The sequence below is a fragment of the Bos taurus genome, chromosome 6, assembly GCF_002263795.3.
Source record: "Bos taurus isolate L1 Dominette 01449 registration number 42190680 breed Hereford chromosome 6, ARS-UCD2.0, whole genome shotgun sequence".
Classification (NCBI taxonomy): Eukaryota; Metazoa; Chordata; class Mammalia; order Artiodactyla; family Bovidae; genus Bos; species Bos taurus.
In genome coordinates, this window is record NC_037333.1 from 115,544,115 (window position 1) to 115,562,311 (window position 18,197).

An 18,197-nucleotide genomic window follows, 5' to 3' on the forward strand; every position below is an offset into this window, starting at 1 on the left:
TCCACAAGTAGCCCAGGGCGGGAGGACAGTCCAGGGCCGCGTCCACAGCGGAGCGGGGCACTGTGGGAAAGGGACAGGCCGGAAGGACGCGCCCAGGGGTGACCGGGGAGGGAAGCTGGGGACGGACTCAGCGACAATCCTCTCTGCTCGTCTGTCACTGGGCTGCCCGTAAGGCAGCCTGGAAGGGTTTCCCAAATGTGTAGTGTGTGTTTGGGGTTGGATGACTTAAATTGTAGATTACGTGGAAACACAAAATTATCCCTGGAGAACCTTAGAGGGAGCTGAAATCAAAGCCAGGCTTTAGCTTTTGGTGGGATGTTTGACCTCATTTGACTTAAAAAAAAAAAAAGAGTGGGAAAGGAGAGAAAGAAATTGGAAGAAATAGCAGAGGGATCCTATAGTAGTTAAAAGAAAGAAAAGACGCCCTCAGCCCCGCCCCCCGCGAAGTCAGGAAACACAGGCCCCGTGCTCAGGTCTCACAGACAGAGACAAGATTGGCGGTTCATCACAAGTGCCAAGCCACAGGTTACGCCCCATCTCCAGGGACGGCTGCAACAGGCTACTTCTGCACAAGCAGCTGGTTACCACATGCCAGGGAACACCGCTCCAGTTACGGGTGGACGGGCGGAGGGGTGGAGGGAAGGACGGATGGGGAATGGGGAGGTGGATGGGAGAATGCAGGGATGCATGGACGGCTGGGGAGGACGAGGGAATGGATGGGGAAGGACGGATCGGGGGACTGATGGCAGAATGGAAGCATAAGTGGAAGAATAAGGCAGACAGAGGAACGGGTGGAGGAGGAGAGGGTGGACGGGGAGACAGATGAATAAATGGACGTGTGGATAGAGGGATGGACGGGGGAGGGAGGGATGGATGCATAGGTGGATGGACAGACGGGATCGGAGGATGGGTGAGCAGGGGTGGAGTGGGTGGGTGGAGGGACTGACTGAGTTCGTCAGTGGTGGCCAAAGTTTGCCCAATAACACCTGCTTGCCTAGTTGATCCAAAAATTAATGGACCATTTCCCAGATCTACAGACAGACAAGAACCTTCCCATTCAAAGGGCCCATTAAGCGCTAAGCAGGGTAAGTGAAAAAGTCCCCCCAAACCTTCAGAGAGAAAGGTCTTGCGCGAAGGACGAGACCCTGCCAGCAGGTGTCTGAGGACAGCAGAGCCCACCCCCCAGGTGCTAGGCCCCCGCACGCGGGCCAGCAGGCAAGCGGAGGCTGTGGTGGGTGTTCAGGTGGGGGCACACCGAGGCTCTTAGTGATAGCTGTGCTATCAACACGCCCCGCCAGGACTTCAACCTGTGACGGCTGTAAACAGTGAGGGTGGTCAGAAAAGGCAGATGTCCAGCAAGGCCGCTTGAGTGTGACGGTCAAGCACGGGGAGGAATGTGAGTCTGCGGCCGCCTGCACCAGCCATCAGGAGGGGCCCCGCCAGGAGCAGAGGCCCCTCTCAGCAGGGCTGGGCCCAGGGCCCACACACACCCTGGCAGAGGCACAGACTGAATCCACCAGACAGACAGACAGACAACAGGAGTGCTGCGGGCAGTGCCCCCAGACCCACCCTCCGCTCTCTGGCTGGCGGCCACAGCTGGGACCCGCCGGGCGCCCCACCCCCACCCCGAAGGACTTCTCAGCCTCTGCAGCAAAGAAGGAAGGACTCTTTTTAAAAGGCCCTCTGGTCAGGCAGGATCTGAGTGCAGAGCCTCACCCCTCCCCTGAAAGCCCGAGGTGCTAAAATAGCTCTACTGATAGGTCTCTGCCCACGTCCCACCCACGTCCGCCCCGCAAACTCGTAGGAGGCCTTTGCCAGGCTCAGCCAGGGGAAGCCCATCCTGGGGAACCCATTTTGGGGGGGAGCCTGTCCTGGGGGAGCCGTCCTGGGGGCCCCCCTTCTGGCTGTGCCAACAGCTGAGACAGCACAGCAGGCCACTCGTCAGGGCCCTGGGCTGTGGGGCTGGATGCTGGGGCCAGCCAAGCCACGCCCCGCACAATGGAGACCCCAGAGCACCTTTCCTGGGGGCAGGCGAAGGCCAGGCTCACTCTAAGTCTTCCACCGTCTGAGGAGCCACAGGGCCTGGTGGGTAACAGGGGACCCCACGCAGCTCCCCAAGGGCAACAACTGGCTTGGGGCCCTCACCCCTACACCAGCCTCATCTGCACTCTCCCCTCTGCAATGTCCGTCCCAGACCACCCTCCTCCACAGGGCCCAGCACTAGCCCAGAAGGCAGGTTTTGTGCGGGTGTGGGGACGTGCGGGTGTGCAGGTGTGGGACGTGCGGGTGTGCAGGTGTGGATGTGCGGGTGTGTGGGTGTGCAGATGTGCAGGTGTGCAGGTTGGGGATGTGTGAGTGTGTGGGTGTGGGGACGTGCAGGGGGGGACCCGCAGGTGGGGGACATGTGGGTGTGGGGATGTGCAGGTGTGCGGATGTGCAGGTGTGGGGGCGTCCAGGTGTGCGGGCGTTCGGGTGTGCGGGCGTCCGGGTGTGCCGGCGTCTGGGTGTGGGGGTGTGCGGGTGTGTGAATGTGCGGGTGTGAGGATGTGCAGGTGTGCGGGCGTCCGGGTGTGCAGGCGTCCGGGTGTGCGGGCATGCAGGTGCGGGGGTGTGGGGGCGCGGGGGCGTCTGGGTGTGCGGGTGTCCGGGTGTGCGGGCGTCCGGGTGTGCAGCTGTGCAGGTGCAGCGGGAGGGCTCTGCGTCCAGGTCCTGTGCCCCTTGGAGTGGGAGGACGTGCATGGCGAGCCTGCACAGAGCCGGGAACCGTCCAGGACTCGGCAGCACTCAGTGTTAGGATTTAATGACTCCAGTCCACAGAGGCTAAGTTTTCTACAAAGAACAGATCCGACCTTTGCCGTGAGGAAAACAGCTGACTGAAAAGGGCCCCATCCTCAGCCACAACCACCCCCCAGTCGCACACAAAGGAAGGCGGCTTCTCTGCAGCCCCAGGTCAGTCCTGCCCCACCGAGGCTCGGGAACCCGCCCTGCTGTGGGGTCTCAGGAGACACTGCGTGAGCTGGGAAGGGGACTGGCGAGGGCGTGAGGCCTCAGCAAGACTCCCACCCTGGTTGCAGGAAAGCAGGTGCCAGGGCAGGGGGTGGGCTGCCCCTTCATGTCCGTCAACAGCAGTCTGGACCAGCGCCAGCTCAGAAAGGAGGGGCAGGGAGGGGTGGGCACCACACAGGAGCAACCCGGAGAAAGCCCGCTCGGGCACATTCCCAGGCCCCAGAGAGCGAAGTGGCAGCCCACCTCACTCCCTGTCCCCAGACACCGGCACCTCATCACCCCAGCGCCCGAGCCAGCCTGAGACCTCCAACGACGGCTGCTGGCCCAGCCGCCCAGCCAGGTGGGCCTCATGGAGCCCCCCGCCCCAGGGTCCCAGCAAACATTCAAAGCGAGAGCCGTGGGGGCCGCGGGGGCGACGCAGGCGGCCAGGGCCATGCTCCCCTCTCCGCTCAGGTCACCTGCGTCTTCCAAGTCCTGACCTGGACCCTGAGGGGTGTCCTGAGGCTCAAGGGCCAAAGCAGGCTGACACGCTCCTATCCAGGGGGAGGACGCCGCCAGGTGTCAGATCACAGGCAGGGAACCTGTGGAGGAGTGTTCAGGGACGGACGTTCACACGTGACGCACACAGGAAGCCCCAAGCTGAGATCCATTAGCCTGAGTCCAGGTCACAGCGGAGAGAGGGGACCCTGAGCTGCGGGCTCACGCGCGCGCACCCCTCCTGCGGGCAAGGCTGGGCCCCCAGCAAGCTCGCCAGGCTGCCTCTGAACTCATCCCGGCCCTTCGGCCCGACGTCCCCACAGGCCCTGGTGTCCCAACTGCTCACCCGCCCCGCCTCTTCTGTGCACGACATAGTCCTGGCGCCCGGGGTGTCCGCTGAAGGCCGCCGCATGCGGGGAAAGCTGTAAAAGATGGGCTCACTGGCCCTCGCCAGCAGGAGCCCACACAGAGGAGGGCTGGTCTCAGCGAGCTCGGAGGGACAGCCCTCGTCTGCTGGAGAGAACACCACGGAGGTTTCATGGGAGGCCCCCGAAGGTCTCAAGAAAGCGCTGTCCGTGGAAACCTGGCAGTGAGAGCTGAGTCACAGGGAGGACAAAAGGAAAGCGGGGTGCCGGCCCCCAAATCCTACTGGCGGGAGGCAGGCTGAGGAAGCAACTCAACTGCAAACGCGTGCGATCCTCGTGGGTGGGAAGGCGGAGCGCCAGTGTCCCCAGACCTTCGGATGGGGAGCTTCTAGCACGTCGGGGCTGTGCCCCAGGACGCCTGCACGTCGCTTTTGAGGAGCGTCTACAAGCTCATCCCGTGTCTGTCCCAACACCGCTCACTGCCGAGGGGGGGGCTGAGCGCCGGTCTCCTCGGTTCACGTCCAGGATGGAGAGGAGGGCACTCCCGCAGCGGCACTCAGGGAACCCCTGCTGGGGAGCCTGCTGCGTGAGTCTTGGGGGGCATGTGTCTTGCCTGTGGGAGGGATGAGTCACTGAGGCTGGGGGCTGGACAGACAGGCGGCCTCCCAGGGGCCCCAGTGATCCTGCCTGTGGTCGCCCACTCTTGGCAGGCCCCTTCCCCAAGGGCAGGCTCCACAAGGGCCCCCTTCAAACCAACCGAACAGGCAGCTTTGAGACGAGGTCGCTTTCAAAGGCTCTCCTGCTCACCCCTCCCTCACTTGCTCCGAGAAAGGTCAGCCAGGCACTGAGCTGCCCTCAGAAGCCGCCCACGTGGCAAAGAAGGCCTCTGGCACCAGCCAGCAAGGCAGTGAGGCCAGCCAGGGGTCACACGAGTGACCCGGGACATGGATGCTCCAAGGCCACCAAGCATCGTGACGGTGAGCTTGGTCCTCCGCATCGCGCCCGGCCGTCACTCTGACACCAACCTCGCGAGACCTGGCATGGAGCAGCCAGCTCAGCTGCAGCGGGCTCCTGACCGAAGGGACCAGGAGACATAAAACACTCGTCTTTTGGGGTTGGTCTGTCACACAGCAGCAGTAACGGACGTGCTACCTAATCCAGTAACTGACGTGCTGCCTAATTTCAAATTGGGAAAGGAGTATGTCAAGGCTATATATTGTCACTCTGCTTATTTAACTTCTATGCAGAGAAACAATGGACTGGATGAAGCACAAACTGGAATCAAGATTGCCAGGAGAAATGTCAATAACTTCAGATACGCAGATGACACCACCCTTATGGCAGAAAGTGAAGAAGAACTAAAGAGCCTCTTGATGAAAGTGAAAGAGGAGAGTGAAAAAGATGGCTTAAAGCTCAACGTTCAGAAAACTAAGATCATGACATCCAGTCCCGTCACTTCATGGCAAATAGGTGGGGAAACAATGGAAACAGTGACAGGCTATTTTGGGGGGTTCCAAAATCACTGCAGATGGTGACTGCTACCATGAAATTAAAAGATGCTTGCTCCTTGGAAGAAAAATTATGTCCAACCTAGGTAGCATACTAAAAAGCAGAGACGTTACTTTACCAACAAAGGTCCGTCTAGTCAAAGCTATGGTTTTTCCAGTAGTCATGTATGGATGTGAAAGTTGGACCATAAAGAAAGCTGAGCACCGAGGAATTGATGCTTGTGAACTGTGGTGTTGGAAAAAACTCTTGAGAGTCCTTTGGACAGCAAGGAGATCAAACCAGTCAATCCTAAAGGAAATCAGTCCTGAATATTCATTCATTGGAAGGACTGATGCTGAAGCAGAAGCTCCCAATACTTTGGCCACCTGATGCGAAGAACTGACTCATTTGAAAAGACCCTGATGCTGGGCAAGATTGAAGGCAGGAGGAGAAGGGACGACAGAGGATGAGATGGTTGGATGGCATCACTGACTCGATGGACATGAGTCTGAGCAAGCTCCAGGAGTTGGTGAAGGACAGGGAAGCCTGGCATGCTGCCGTCCACGGGGTTGCAGAGTCGGACACGACTGAGCGACTGAACTGAATCCAATACGTGAATGCTGTCACTTGACTTTTCCCCATTCCTGCTGCACACACACAGGACAGCACATGCTGGTTTCTAAGCAGCGATGCCTTGATTAAGCATTCTTCCCTCAAATCTAATCTGTGATGAGCTGATTAAGGGAATCCTGCTGCATAAACCAGAGATAAACTGACTGGAAATGGGAAATCAGCTAATAAAGCCACTACCATCAGATGACGACCTGGGCAGCCACTGTCGCGTGGCCCCATTTCACAGAAGAAACCAAGGCTCGGGCCCCTTGCCTACACCATGACCAGAGGCAAGAGTCAGGACTCACCTCAGGGGGCCTGACTTCAGTCTGTGCTCTTGACCCTGGCTGCCCCCACTTTTTCCATCAGCATGCGAGCCAATGCCAGTGTAGAGGCTGACCTCCCCTGAAGCATGCTCGCAAACAAAAATTATCCACCTGCTTCTCAAATGGCCCGTCTCAATTCCTAGGGAGCTTCACCTCCCACGTTTGAACATTAAGTCCAGGAAGCAGGTCAGCAGCTCCCCAGATTACTGGGATGCATGGTTGTTGAATAATTTATGATGGACTGAACAGCATACAACATATAAAACGCTCCAGCTTTGCATTTGGGTATTATGCAGGGCTTTTTGTGAGGGTTCTTTTTAAAGGTCAGTTTTTAAGGTTTTAATGCTTTAAGCCCAGAGATACCAAGAGGCCAGGCTGCAGAGACGCAGAGCAGATGCCCTGGGTCTGTCCCCGGGGGGCACGTCCGTCTCAGCTCAGCAAGAGCCAGGTCACAGCAAGGCAGCCATGCGTCCACAAGGGATGGAGACGTGTGTGTGTACCTATGGCTGATTCATGACAGTACTTGGCAGAAAACAACAAAATTCTGTAAAGCAATTATCCCTCAAAAAAAAAAAAACCACGAAACAGTGAAGTAGCTCTTGGAATTAGGAGACACAGCAAATACAAACAATTAGGAAAGAGGAGGAAAAAATAAGAGAGAGAGGAAATGAAAGACCGGCAGACTTAAGAATACAAAACACCTCAGGAAAACGCAGACACGACTCTCACTCACGGTCCAATAATGTTAAAAGGACATGGAGTTCCAAAAATAAAGTTGAAGACGTACAGCGATGCTGATGCCGTGCTTACCGCCTAAAGAGAGGCTAAGACACCAGCTTTAAACTCATCCAGCTCCACCTCCCTCCACGAGAAGACACCGCAGGGTGCGTCTTACACGGTGCTTTTTCTTCCCTCCATGGGAAGGGCGAGCGCGGCTCAGCCACAGAGGAGGGGGCCGCCGAGCCTGCGAGTGCCCGCAGCACACAAGCAGAAGGGCCCCGGGAACTGGACGCCTCCCGGGCGGCCTGAATATTTCATCGCCGTCTCCGGCGCCCCGGCTACGCCAGGCCTCACCCAAGTAGCCCCGGTCTCCAGCCCTCTGCCTTTTCTCCAAGCGGAGAAGAGAGTCCAGACTTAGCAGAAAAGACACTTTTAAATCACAAAGGTCCGTGTGACTGGCTCAGATGTATTCCTGTATCACATCTTTCTGATTCTGATGCTATATAAAGTTTACATCGTGAAAAATCCACATGATAACCAATGAAGAGAAGCAAATGTTTGCGATCTCTCTCATCTAAAAGAAAAAAATAAAAGTGTAAAACACTGCAAATCAGCTATGCCTCAACAAAAAATTTAAGTTAAAAAACAATTATTTTTTAAACCTAAAACCTCCGACGAGCAGGTGCCCCCGGTTGGGCTGGCACAGGCACTGAGGGGCCAGACTCCTACAGCTCCGAGGGCACGAGGATCCCATGCTGCGGCCAGGCATCCGTGTCCAGAGAGACTGCTCCTGAAAACACGGGCGCCACTGGGGGCCAGGGACCCTCTGCTAGCCCTGGGCATCACGCTCCAGTTTGCTGGGCGTGATGGAGACACTGGGATGCGTGCACTCTGGAGTAAGTCTTTGACTCCTGTCACAACAAAAACACTCTCTACACACGAAGGAATTTCATAAAGGTCTCAATTAAGGAAAGAAGCAGCTTCGCAGAAGGCAGGCAGCCAGACATCCAGGTGGGAGCCGGCAGGGCTGATCCCGGCCAAGGTAGGGGTGGGGAGGGGCGGGGGGCGGGGCTGCTGGCACGGGCAGGAGCTAACACCTGCGGGCCCCACCACAGATGTTCCCAGGGCCCCGCGCAGGCCTCAGTGCCACCCGAGCAGGCCCAGCGTCAGCACCCATGACCGTCCTGCACGCTCACTCACTCGTCCGCCCAGGAGCCGGGCGGGGGCCCCTGCGGCGGCAGTACGCACGGTCAGGTGACCAGTGACGGCCCACCCTGAGGGGCAACAGGCCGATGCGACCACACGCGGACGTAGGGGGCACAGGAGGCCCTGTAGCCCTGACCCCATTTGTTTTAAAAGCCGCTCTTTCCAGAACCTACCCCCCCACCTCCCTCCGCCGCTCCTTGGCTCAGTCTGCCCCATTCCTCCCCGAGACCCCCTCAAGCCTGCCCGCCCACCACGTGACAGCCGTAAGAAGCAGCAGAAACATCAGCTCGGGTCCATGTGCCACAAGGTCAGGACACACGGAGGCCGTGAACCCAGAAGCCCTGACTGTCCAGGAGCACCACGCCACCCAGGAGCCCCCTCGCTCCCACGCGGCCCCCACAGCCAGGCCTGAGTGGGGGGCGAGTCCAAAAGCGGGTGCTGACCTACTCCAGCTGTCGGCGGGCAGACCCCACCTGCCAGCTCCGGGCTGGCTCTGGGCACCAGCCTGGCCATAACCGGCTGGGGAAAAGCAGGACGAGCAGAAGCCAAGCGTTTCAGGGTCTACAACTGATGGGACTGCAGGGATATTCCTGACTCCAGAAACAAAATCTGGTTCAATAATCTTGAACTACTGGAGGTTAAACCATCTCAATCTTCCCTTCCCATTATTCTTTGACGTTCCCTTTTTATCTCTGCTCGGGATTTATTTCTGTTTGTGGTTTTTAAACCTGGCGAAGAGAGGATATAAATGAAGTTACTGAGTTTAGCAAATAAAAATAAAGGACATCCAGTTAAATTTGAATTTCAGATAAAAAGACAAATGACTTTTTACTCAAAGTAGGCCCCAAATATTGCCTGGCAGGTTTTATCTGACGAATCTAACTACGAAGAGGGCCCCGTTTTAGGCCTCCTACAGGACACTGCCCCCTGCCTACAAATCTGGTCATCCGCGGGAGGACACAGAGGGAAAGGCCGCGGAGCGCCACACACTCCTGACTCGTTTTCTTCAGCGGGGCGGACGGGGGCGTCTGTGGCCTGCATCTCTCTCTGGTGCTCTCAGGGAGACACGGGGTCCCCGGTGCCCACGGGAACCCACCCAGGAGGCACGGCCGCAGAGGGCGCGTGGCGGGAGGCACGTCTCCACCCTCCTCCGCCCCCACCCACCCCTGCCCGCGACCCCACAGGGCTCCTCACGTCCCAGGTCCAGGGTGTGCTGGGCTGACAGCGGCCCCAAAGTCGTAAGGCCTTAACGTCCAGAGCCTGGAAGTGCGCCGGCGGGGAACGGGCCCTGCAGATGGGCCTGCGGGCAGGTTCTGAGAGGAGGAGGCTGTGCTGGCTGCCCACGGGCCTCCGTGCCATCACACGTGCCCTCGTAAGGGGGCGCAGAGGGAAGGGGGTCCTGGGGAGGCCATGTGAAGATGGAGGCGGGCCCTGGGGCCCCAGGAGCCTCCGGAGGGCGCAGGAGGGCCCTGCCCACACCTCCAGGCGAGCATCTGCGTCCAGAAGAGTGAGAATAAACCTCCACCTCTGAGGCCCCGGTTGGTGGTACTTTGTTACAACGGCCGCGGGAAACGAGCGCCACGGGGCTCAGGGGCCTCCCCGGCCTCGCCGCTCACCCCCGCGGTGCGGAGCGCCGGCCTGCCTGGCTCCTCAGGCCCATCCCTCCGGGCCAGACTCCAGGCCTCGGGGGCAGACGGCGGTCTGGGCACCTCACGCTGCCCAAGTACCTCCAGGTAAAATGTGTCCCAGGCCGGGCTCTGCGGGGCCACAGGCTGGCAAGAAGTAGGGGCTGGACGCAGACGCGCCACGGGTGCCCACCCGCTCAGAGCAGCCAGGCCGAGGGCACCAGCAACGCCCCGCAGGCCACACAGCCGCTGGCGTCTCACACTCGCTCTCCTAGCTCATCCGCACGGCAGTCTCAGCACTAACCACGCTTCACAGACGGAAACTGGCACAGAAGGGCAGTGCTGAGGCCAGACCAGACAGCAGGGCGGGTGAAGGGCAGGCACCCAGGGCGGCGATCTGGGCTGGGCCTCTCGGCCCACAGCAGCAGGACCAACCCGTCAGAGGCCAGCGGACAGACGCCCTCCTGACCCTCGGCGACCTTACCAGACGGGGGGCAGTGAGCGGCGCACAGGGCCCCTGCGCTCACCCCGCCGTCTGCACCCCAGGCAGGCACGTGGGGAGTGCAGCCCTGGGCGTCCACCGGCCCTGGAGGGCTTTCTCTCGGGCTACAGTGGTCACTCCCTGGCTCCCCACTTCTCCAGACCAGCAACAGGTCAGCTCCGAGGGCAATGCCCAGCCCAGCAGGTCCCCCAGTGAAGGGAGAGCCTCACACGGGAAGGCCCGCTGGGGGCACGCTACAAAACCCGACCACCCGCGGGGGCTGAGCGCAAGGAGGCGGGCGGACACCAGGGGTGCTGCTCCTCGCAGGAAGAGGGCTGCGTGGGGTGAGGAAGGGCACTGGTGTCTGGGCATGTCTGGGGCTCAGCCGGACGCCGCGCTCCTCCAGCTTCGGGCACAGGACCAAGTCAGGCATGGAGGCGGCTACAAAGGGAGGGGCGTCTCAGTATCTCAGATGGGAGGGAGCTGGGGAGAGAGGGGGACCCGAAACCTGGGGGTAAATTCTTCCAGGCCCTGACCTCCCCAGGCCAGGAGACTGTGAGGGGCCAGCGCTCCAGAGGCCACGGCGGAGCCGCCTGGGTCCCCACAAGTCAACTCCCGGGACAGACCAGCGCCTTCATAACGGAGAGCCACTCCTGCAGATGCTGTGATGCCCAGCACACAACCTCTTTTACTAGAGGCTCAGAGAAACAGGGAGGCATGACCCAGTCAAGAGATAGGCCAGGGGAGCTGATCCTGAGATAAGCCAAGAGCTGAAATTACAGGCCAGGACTTTAAAGCAGCTGATACAGTGTGTTCAGGGATTTAGTGGGAGACACAACCATGGTAAGCAGGTGGCCTATTTCAGTAGAGAAATGGAAACTATTAAAAAAAAGAAGCAAGTGGAAACTCTAGAAGTAAAAACTACAGTAATTGAAATTTTACAACTCATCGAAATGGACTTAATTTGGATTGCAGATGGAAGAAAAAAGAGATGAAAAAGAAACAAAAAATTTTAAAATTAGAACCAGGCCTGAGTGCCCTGGGAGACAATAACAAACATGTAACACAGCACCAGGAGGAGAGGAGAAGTGGGGCGGGAAGAGCATCCGAGTAAACCATGACCAAATCTTCCCCAAGTTTGGTAAAAAAAGTTATAGACGTATTTATCTAAGGAGCTCAACAAACCCTGAACAGGATAAATTCAGAGAAAACCTTCCCAAGGACATCACGGTCCAAGCGCTGGGGGTCTTAGGCACAGACAGAGCCGGCGACAGCGTCTCCACGTGACACACGGCGGTTACGACGGGCTTGACTCGACGGCTGACTCCACCACAAGACGAGCAGACCAGTCAGAGGGCCGGGAAGAGAACCCGGCCTCCAAGCCAGCAAAAAGGTCCTTTAAAGTGCAACAAAAATGAGCACGGTTCAGACAAACCCAAACTGGGAGGATTTGTCACCAACAGACAAGAAATGCTAAAGGAGTGTTTCAAGCTGAGGAAAAATGATACCAGATGGAAAGTCAAATCTATACGAAGGAAGGAAGCATAACAGAAATGGTGAATACTGGTAAACGTTTTAAAAATATGATTTTCCTTCTTTTAATCTCTTTAAAATACACGACTTTTTAAAGCAGAAACTGTGACAGTGTTTCGTGGCTTAGAGCACATGCAGACTAAGACGACTGACGACAAACTGCTCTGCCGCGGCACAAACGGGACTTCCGTTACCGTTACAATACACGGCTCTTACGCTCCATCTGGAGTGTTATCAAACGAACTCTAAACAGACGGCAAAAAGTCAAGATAGGCATTTTAGACTACTAAAAAATAGTGCAAAGACGCAGTACTAGAAAATACGTGTGTGTTTATTAGATACACACACTTGGTACATGCACCCATAGATACAAACGTGTGCATCCCTGGGTGAGCACACACAGACACACATGCACTCAATTAACCCAAAACAAGATAAGAAAGGAAAAACAGCAACAAGAAAACAGTAGGACAAACCGAAAACAAAGTGACCCAAGTCAGCCCTGGTAATATTCATGCGAAACAGAAATGAAGGAAGAGTGAGGAGCAGGGGGTCAAGAGGAGACCAGAAAGGCAGGCCAGACGTCACAGGTCGTTACGGGTGAGCGATGACTACCTGGGCGTGCACTATATTCTTCTGTTTACTCTGTCTGTAGTCACATATTTTCCACAATCAACACTTTTTAATTTGTATTAAGAGCGTGCCAAATATTATCTATAATCAAGTGGGCCTTAGGAAGCATCACTACAAACAAAGCTAGTGGGGATCGTGGAATGCCAGCTGAGCTATTTAAAATCCTAAAAGATGGTGCTGTTAAAGTGCTGCACTCAGTATGTCAGCAAATTTGGAAAACTCAGCAGTGGCACAGGACTGGAAAAGGTTAGTTTTCACTACAATCCCAAAGAAAGGCAATGCCAGAGAATGTTCAAACTAGTATTCAATTGTGTTCATTTCATATGCTAGCAAGGTAATGCTCAAAAGCCTTCAATCTAGTCTTCAACAATACATGAACTGAGAACTTTCACAGGTACAAGCTGGATTTTTAAAAGGCAGAAGAACCAGAGACTGGTTGTGTCCGACTCTGTGACCCCATGGACCATAGCCCACCAGCTCTGTCCATGGGATTCTTCAGGCAAGAATACTGGAGTGGGTTGCCATTTCCTCCCCCAGGGGATCTTCCTGACACGGGGATTGAATTCACATCTCCTGCATCTCCTGCACTGGCAGGCAGGCTCTTTACTGCTCGCACCACCTCCCAAGAGCAGGGCAAACATCAAGCAGATCAACAAAAGGAGGAGGAGGACCGAGGATTAGTGCAGCCCCAGAGTTCCAGCCTCTAAATAAATGGAGTTCCAGAGAGAACACAAAACTGAAAGAAAGTGAAGAAGCACACTAAAAAACGCCAGGCCTAGGCGAACAGGGCTGCCTCACCCACTAGTGATGAGAACATGTCATCACGTTCTGACGGTTCAGATCTCGGGGAACAAGGGGTGCTCCTGAGGGCCTCCTGGAGCCCATCACGGAGAATCACTGGGGCATCTGCTTCCCGCCAGGGCTGGCAAGTGTCACATGCAGTGCAGCAGCGGCTTCGACGCTCTGAGAAAACACTCCTTGGTAGAATTCTATACCCAGCTAAACTACAAGTTAACGGAAAAGCAATTTTCAAAATCAAGAGCAAAGGGAAAATCCAGATGAGGTTTCTTGGCTATCATGAACATGCACTTCCACAGAACCAGGGTGAGCCCAGACTGGGAAGAGAGGTCCCTGAGCACAGACACATGTGGGCGTGCAGGCCCCACAGGGGCCAGGACAGAGCGGGGCAGGAAGCCGGACCCGGGAGCCAGGGGCCACCACAAGAGGGGAGCCGCAGGCCTGCGCAGGAAAGGGCTTGTGCTCCAGCAGCTCGCTCCAGGAACAGACAGGTGAGCAGCAGACACTGGTGTAACCGGCAATGCAGTGACTGAGCTGGGAAATGGAGGGCGAGGGAGCATCACCGCCTCAGAGGAGAGAGCCTGGGTCCCCGCACCTTCTAGAGAATTCAAACACGCAGACTAAGACAGCAGCTTAGCTGGCAGGAAATGCCTGAGGAGCCGGAAGCTGGGGTGCCTGCCCCGGGAGATGCGGACAGCAGCGCAGGAGAGCACCTGGCGTCTTCATTCTTTAATCAGTAGCTTAGCTCCTCATCTAAGTGTCCTAGAAGAGTGGCCAAGATGACTGTAAGGGACAAAAATAAGATGTAGAGAAAGATACATACGTAGCACAGAGTGTGTAAAAAAACAAAGAAAGTCAAGGAAGGATACATGTGGGATGTCATCTGATGACAGGGCTGGGGACGGAGAGGAAGAGGGGAAGAACGCAGGAAGGACAAGCCGGGCATCTCCTTTGCCTCGAGTCCACGGCCTCAGGGTTGAGTCTGCTGAACCCCCAGAAACCACAGGGAAACTTGCTTGTTAAAATAGAACGTGCCCATGGTTTGAGTATACTTCAAGGACTGACTACAGCTTTTATTTTTTTTACATTATTTATTTATTTATGTAGGCCGCACCGAGCAGCGTGCAGGATCTTAGCTCCCCGATCAGGGATGGGACCCAGGCCCCCTGCAGTGGAAGAGTACAGTCCTAACCACTGGACCACCACGGAAGTCCCTGGTTACAGCTCTTCTCAGATGGCCAAAGGAGCAGGTAACCAGCACCCCTAAAAGTAAACATGAGCCATCTGCCGGCTGGGAACCCCAAGCCAGGCTCATCTCCTCCCAGGGACTGCTGCGGTCTCTCCTCCAGTGCTGGGCGGGGACGCACGGGGCGGCAGCAGCAGCATCCCCTGGGCGGGGGGGGGGGCGGGGGCGGGGGGCGAGACGCTGCTCCCCAGCCCACGACAGGAGAGACCCCAGCCCTTGCAAGAGTGCCCAGGGCAGTCCGCAAGGACACCAGGCCAGAGGCCCCGGGGCTGTGAACGTCCCCTCACAGGCAACAGGGCCTTGGCAGGTGTGGTGACACTAACGCGCCTGTGTGGGGAGAGGACCTGGCTTCCACACGCGGGCGTGACCACGCGTGTCCTCTCGGGAGGGATGCAGAGCAAGGAGCCAGGACAGAAAGAGGGAAGCAGGAGCCAGGGAAGGATGACACGGGCTTGGTGTGAGGGTGCCCCCGCTAGCCGAGAGGACATCCGGCCTCCTTCTGCTTTTAAGCCACTAGGCTATGGTCCTTTGTTACAGCCGCCACGGGAAACTCATACAGGTGTTAACCAGGAAGTAAAATGTTTCTGTGAATTCCACCAAATTCAAAGAAGACATAACACGCCATGGCTTCGCCATGTTCGTGTCAAGTCTTAGCGACACACTGTTCTTCCTTCATCCTGACTTTTGCTTGACCCACTTCAGACAAAGGCAAGCGTCCAAAGGCAGTGTAATCAGAAAGCTCACGCGCTCTCCTCTGCTGCGGGAGGCTTGGGCCTCCCCGCCTCCCCTGCCTAGCACGCCCCTGCAGGCTGGCTGCCTCCTCGGACAAGACCACCCGGTCCCGGCCTCCCAGCCTGCAGCTGCTCCTCTGCCTGGTCGCTGGCCCCTTCCTGGACGCCCTCCTCCTAGAAGAGGGGGAAAGGAGCCTGCCCTGAAGCTGGGGCGCTGGCCCACCCCGTGCCCGCTGCTCACCTCCTGACCCCGCCCAGGACGCTGCCACCCACCCCGCCCCGGTCTACTCCACACGCCAGCCCAGGTCCCCCTCTCCCAGGGGCGGTCACCCAGCACCGGGGTGGGCACCTCAGTGATGGGCTTGTCCCCATCTGAGGAGCATCCCTGAGGCCCAGGCTCCGCGTCCCCAACCCACAGCCAGGACCTCTAGGCTCAAGACCACCAGGTTGGAGGACATTCTGATGAAACGTCCCACTGTGACAATAAGTCCCTAAGGCAGGGTTTTAAACACCTTCTCTCTTCTTGTTCATGGCCCACTGCCCACCGCCTATCCGGGCACTCGTCTCAGACCTGGAGTGGGGGGTCTCCAGAGCAGCAGTTCCCTCCCTGCCAGCCTCACGGTCCGTCTGCGGGTTCCACGGCCTCACAGGCGCCCTTTAACCATAGCACGTGCCACCGATGGACACTGACCACTCGGATCCACTCCGACCCCGAGCGACCCCGCGGTTACAGGCAGGTCCTGTTACAAACCCAGCCCTGCAACGGGGAAGCCGAGGCACAGAGGGTGGTCGTCTGCCCCGGGGTCTGTCTACATCCACAGCTCCGGGCCATTCTATCTGCACCCACAACTCCAGGCCACTCTGTCTACACCCACAGCTTCAGGCCACTCCGTCTACACCCACAGCTCTACGGCCACTCTATCTGCACCCACAGCTTCGGGCCATTCCGTCTACACCCACAGCTCCAGGGCCACTCCATCTACATCCACAGCTCCAAGCCACTCCGTCTACACCCACAGCTCCAGGGCCACTCTATCTGCACCCACACTGGGCCACTCTGTCTACGCTCACAACTCTGGACCAGTGTTTACATCCACAATTCCAGGGCCACTCCATCTACACTCACAACTCCGGGCCACCCCGCCTGCACTCACAGCTCCAGGACCATTCTGTTCACACTCAACTTCGGGCCAACACTGCATCTACACTCAAAACTCCGGGCCACCCCGCCTGCGCCCGCAGCTCCGGGACCTCGCAGCGTCCCCCACCCCCTGCTCTGAGCGGCAGCTCGGAGCCCGCACCGGGAAGCCAGCACAAGGCTGCGTCGCGGCGCCGCATTCCCAGAGCTGGGGTCTCCGGAGGCGGCCTCTGGTCAGACAATGCGGCCGCCCGGGATGTCGGACAGGAAACTCGGGAGTCCGTGAGGACTCGGCCCCGGGCGCCCGCCGTCGGTGGGCGTCGCAGGCCCCGCGCGCTCGGCCCTGCCTCGATCCCGGGCCCTCGGGTCCCGCGGCCGCCCCTCCGCCCGGCCGGAGTCGCGCTGGGGAACAAAAGGAGGGCGGCGGCGGCCGGGCGGCCCCGAGAAGCAGGACCCGAGGCGCCGGCCGCCCCCGGCACTCTCCGCTCGGCCAGGCAGAGCGGGCCGCGGAGGCCGCGAGCGCGCGCCCTCAGAAGAAAGAAAGCGGAGGCGGGGCGCCGGCGCCCGGCCCGCAACCTACCGGCCGCTCGCTCTCCGGCCGCGATCCACTCAGCCAGCGCGCGCAACGGTCACAGCCGCCGTAGCCCGGGGCCGGGAGGGGGCGGGGCCGATGAGAGGGGCGGGGCGACGCGAGGGGCGGGGTCGCCTAGAGGGGCGGTAACCTGAGTGGGCGGGGTCTAAGAGAGGGCGGGGTTGTAGGGCGGGGCCTTTGGAGGGGTGGTCCATCCTTGGTGGGCGGGGCCGTCTGTGTCTGGACCAATGAAGGGATCGGGTCGAGTAGGGCGTGAAAGGCGGGCGGGCCCTGGGGCGGGGTCGTGAAGGAGCCGGACCTCCAGGAAGAGAGTGGGGCTGGCTTGGCCTCCAAGGCTGTGGGCGGCTCTCAGGACGCGGCCGGTGTGCGTGGTCTACAGGGCGGGGATGGGGCGTCCAGTGGACAGCATGAGGGGCGGCCCTTCCAGGGAGGAAGGTGGAAAAAACCGAGGGACGGAGTCCGAAGGGGCAGATCTGGAGGGGCGGGGACCCCCCAGAACTGGGGCGGGACTTCCGCTACCCGCGCGAGGTGGCGGGTCCGCCTCTGGCTGTGGAAGCCCTGCGCCCCCCACCCTGCGCCGCCCGTATCCCCTCCCGCCCCGGGTGCCCTCCTACGCCCTCCACCCGCTTTCCGAAGGCGCGTTGACACTTCTGCGCCCCACATCTCGGGGTCCCCGCCCCTCCTCTCGACAGCCTTCCACAACCTTAAGGCTCACCAGACCCTATTCTGCCGGGACATCATTTTATTTTTAAGGAAGGGAAGCGGAACGGAGTGTGGGGTTCCCAACAGCACTCAGTCACCCCCTAGTCCCCCAACAAGAGGGAGTGGTCAGGCAGGCCAAGCAGGTGCCCAGCTCCACCCGGCTGTCCTGGAGCTCCCGGGGGCACCTGCTCCCCTCTTCTCTTCCTGGAACCCGGCCTTGTTCCCAGGAGCACCATCCAGGGTTACCGTCCCTCCCACATCCCGTTGTCTTCCTCCTCAGCGATCACTTCTTTGGAAATTCCATTTCCCGTTAGTCAGTGACCTGATAGGCACCTGCCAGACCATTTTCAGGAAACAGTCGGCTGGGCATTTATTGTACAAGCCAAGAGTAGGAAAGATTTAAGCCCAGGACTCCTGGCTGGTCAGACCTTGACTCTCAGTTATTTGGCCGGCTCCCAAACCTGGCCAGAGCCTCCTCGCTTGTAGGATAAATCATCGTGACAAATATTAATACGCCA

At 58.5% G+C, this 18,197-nt stretch overlaps 1 protein-coding gene across 3 annotated transcripts in view; it reads right to left on the reverse strand.

Moving 5' to 3' along the window:
- RGS12 (regulator of G protein signaling 12) overlaps positions 1-16,996 on the reverse strand; it is a 114,924-nt gene extending 97,928 nt beyond the window's left edge. For all 3 annotated transcript variants that reach the window (XM_024993717.2, XM_024993716.2, XM_059887839.1), the window contains exon 1: positions 16,966-16,996. The gene's annotated coding sequence lies outside the window, so the exon portion shown is untranslated. The remainder of the gene's footprint in view (positions 1-16,965) is intronic.
- Positions 16,997-18,197: the final 1,201 nt, after the last annotated feature.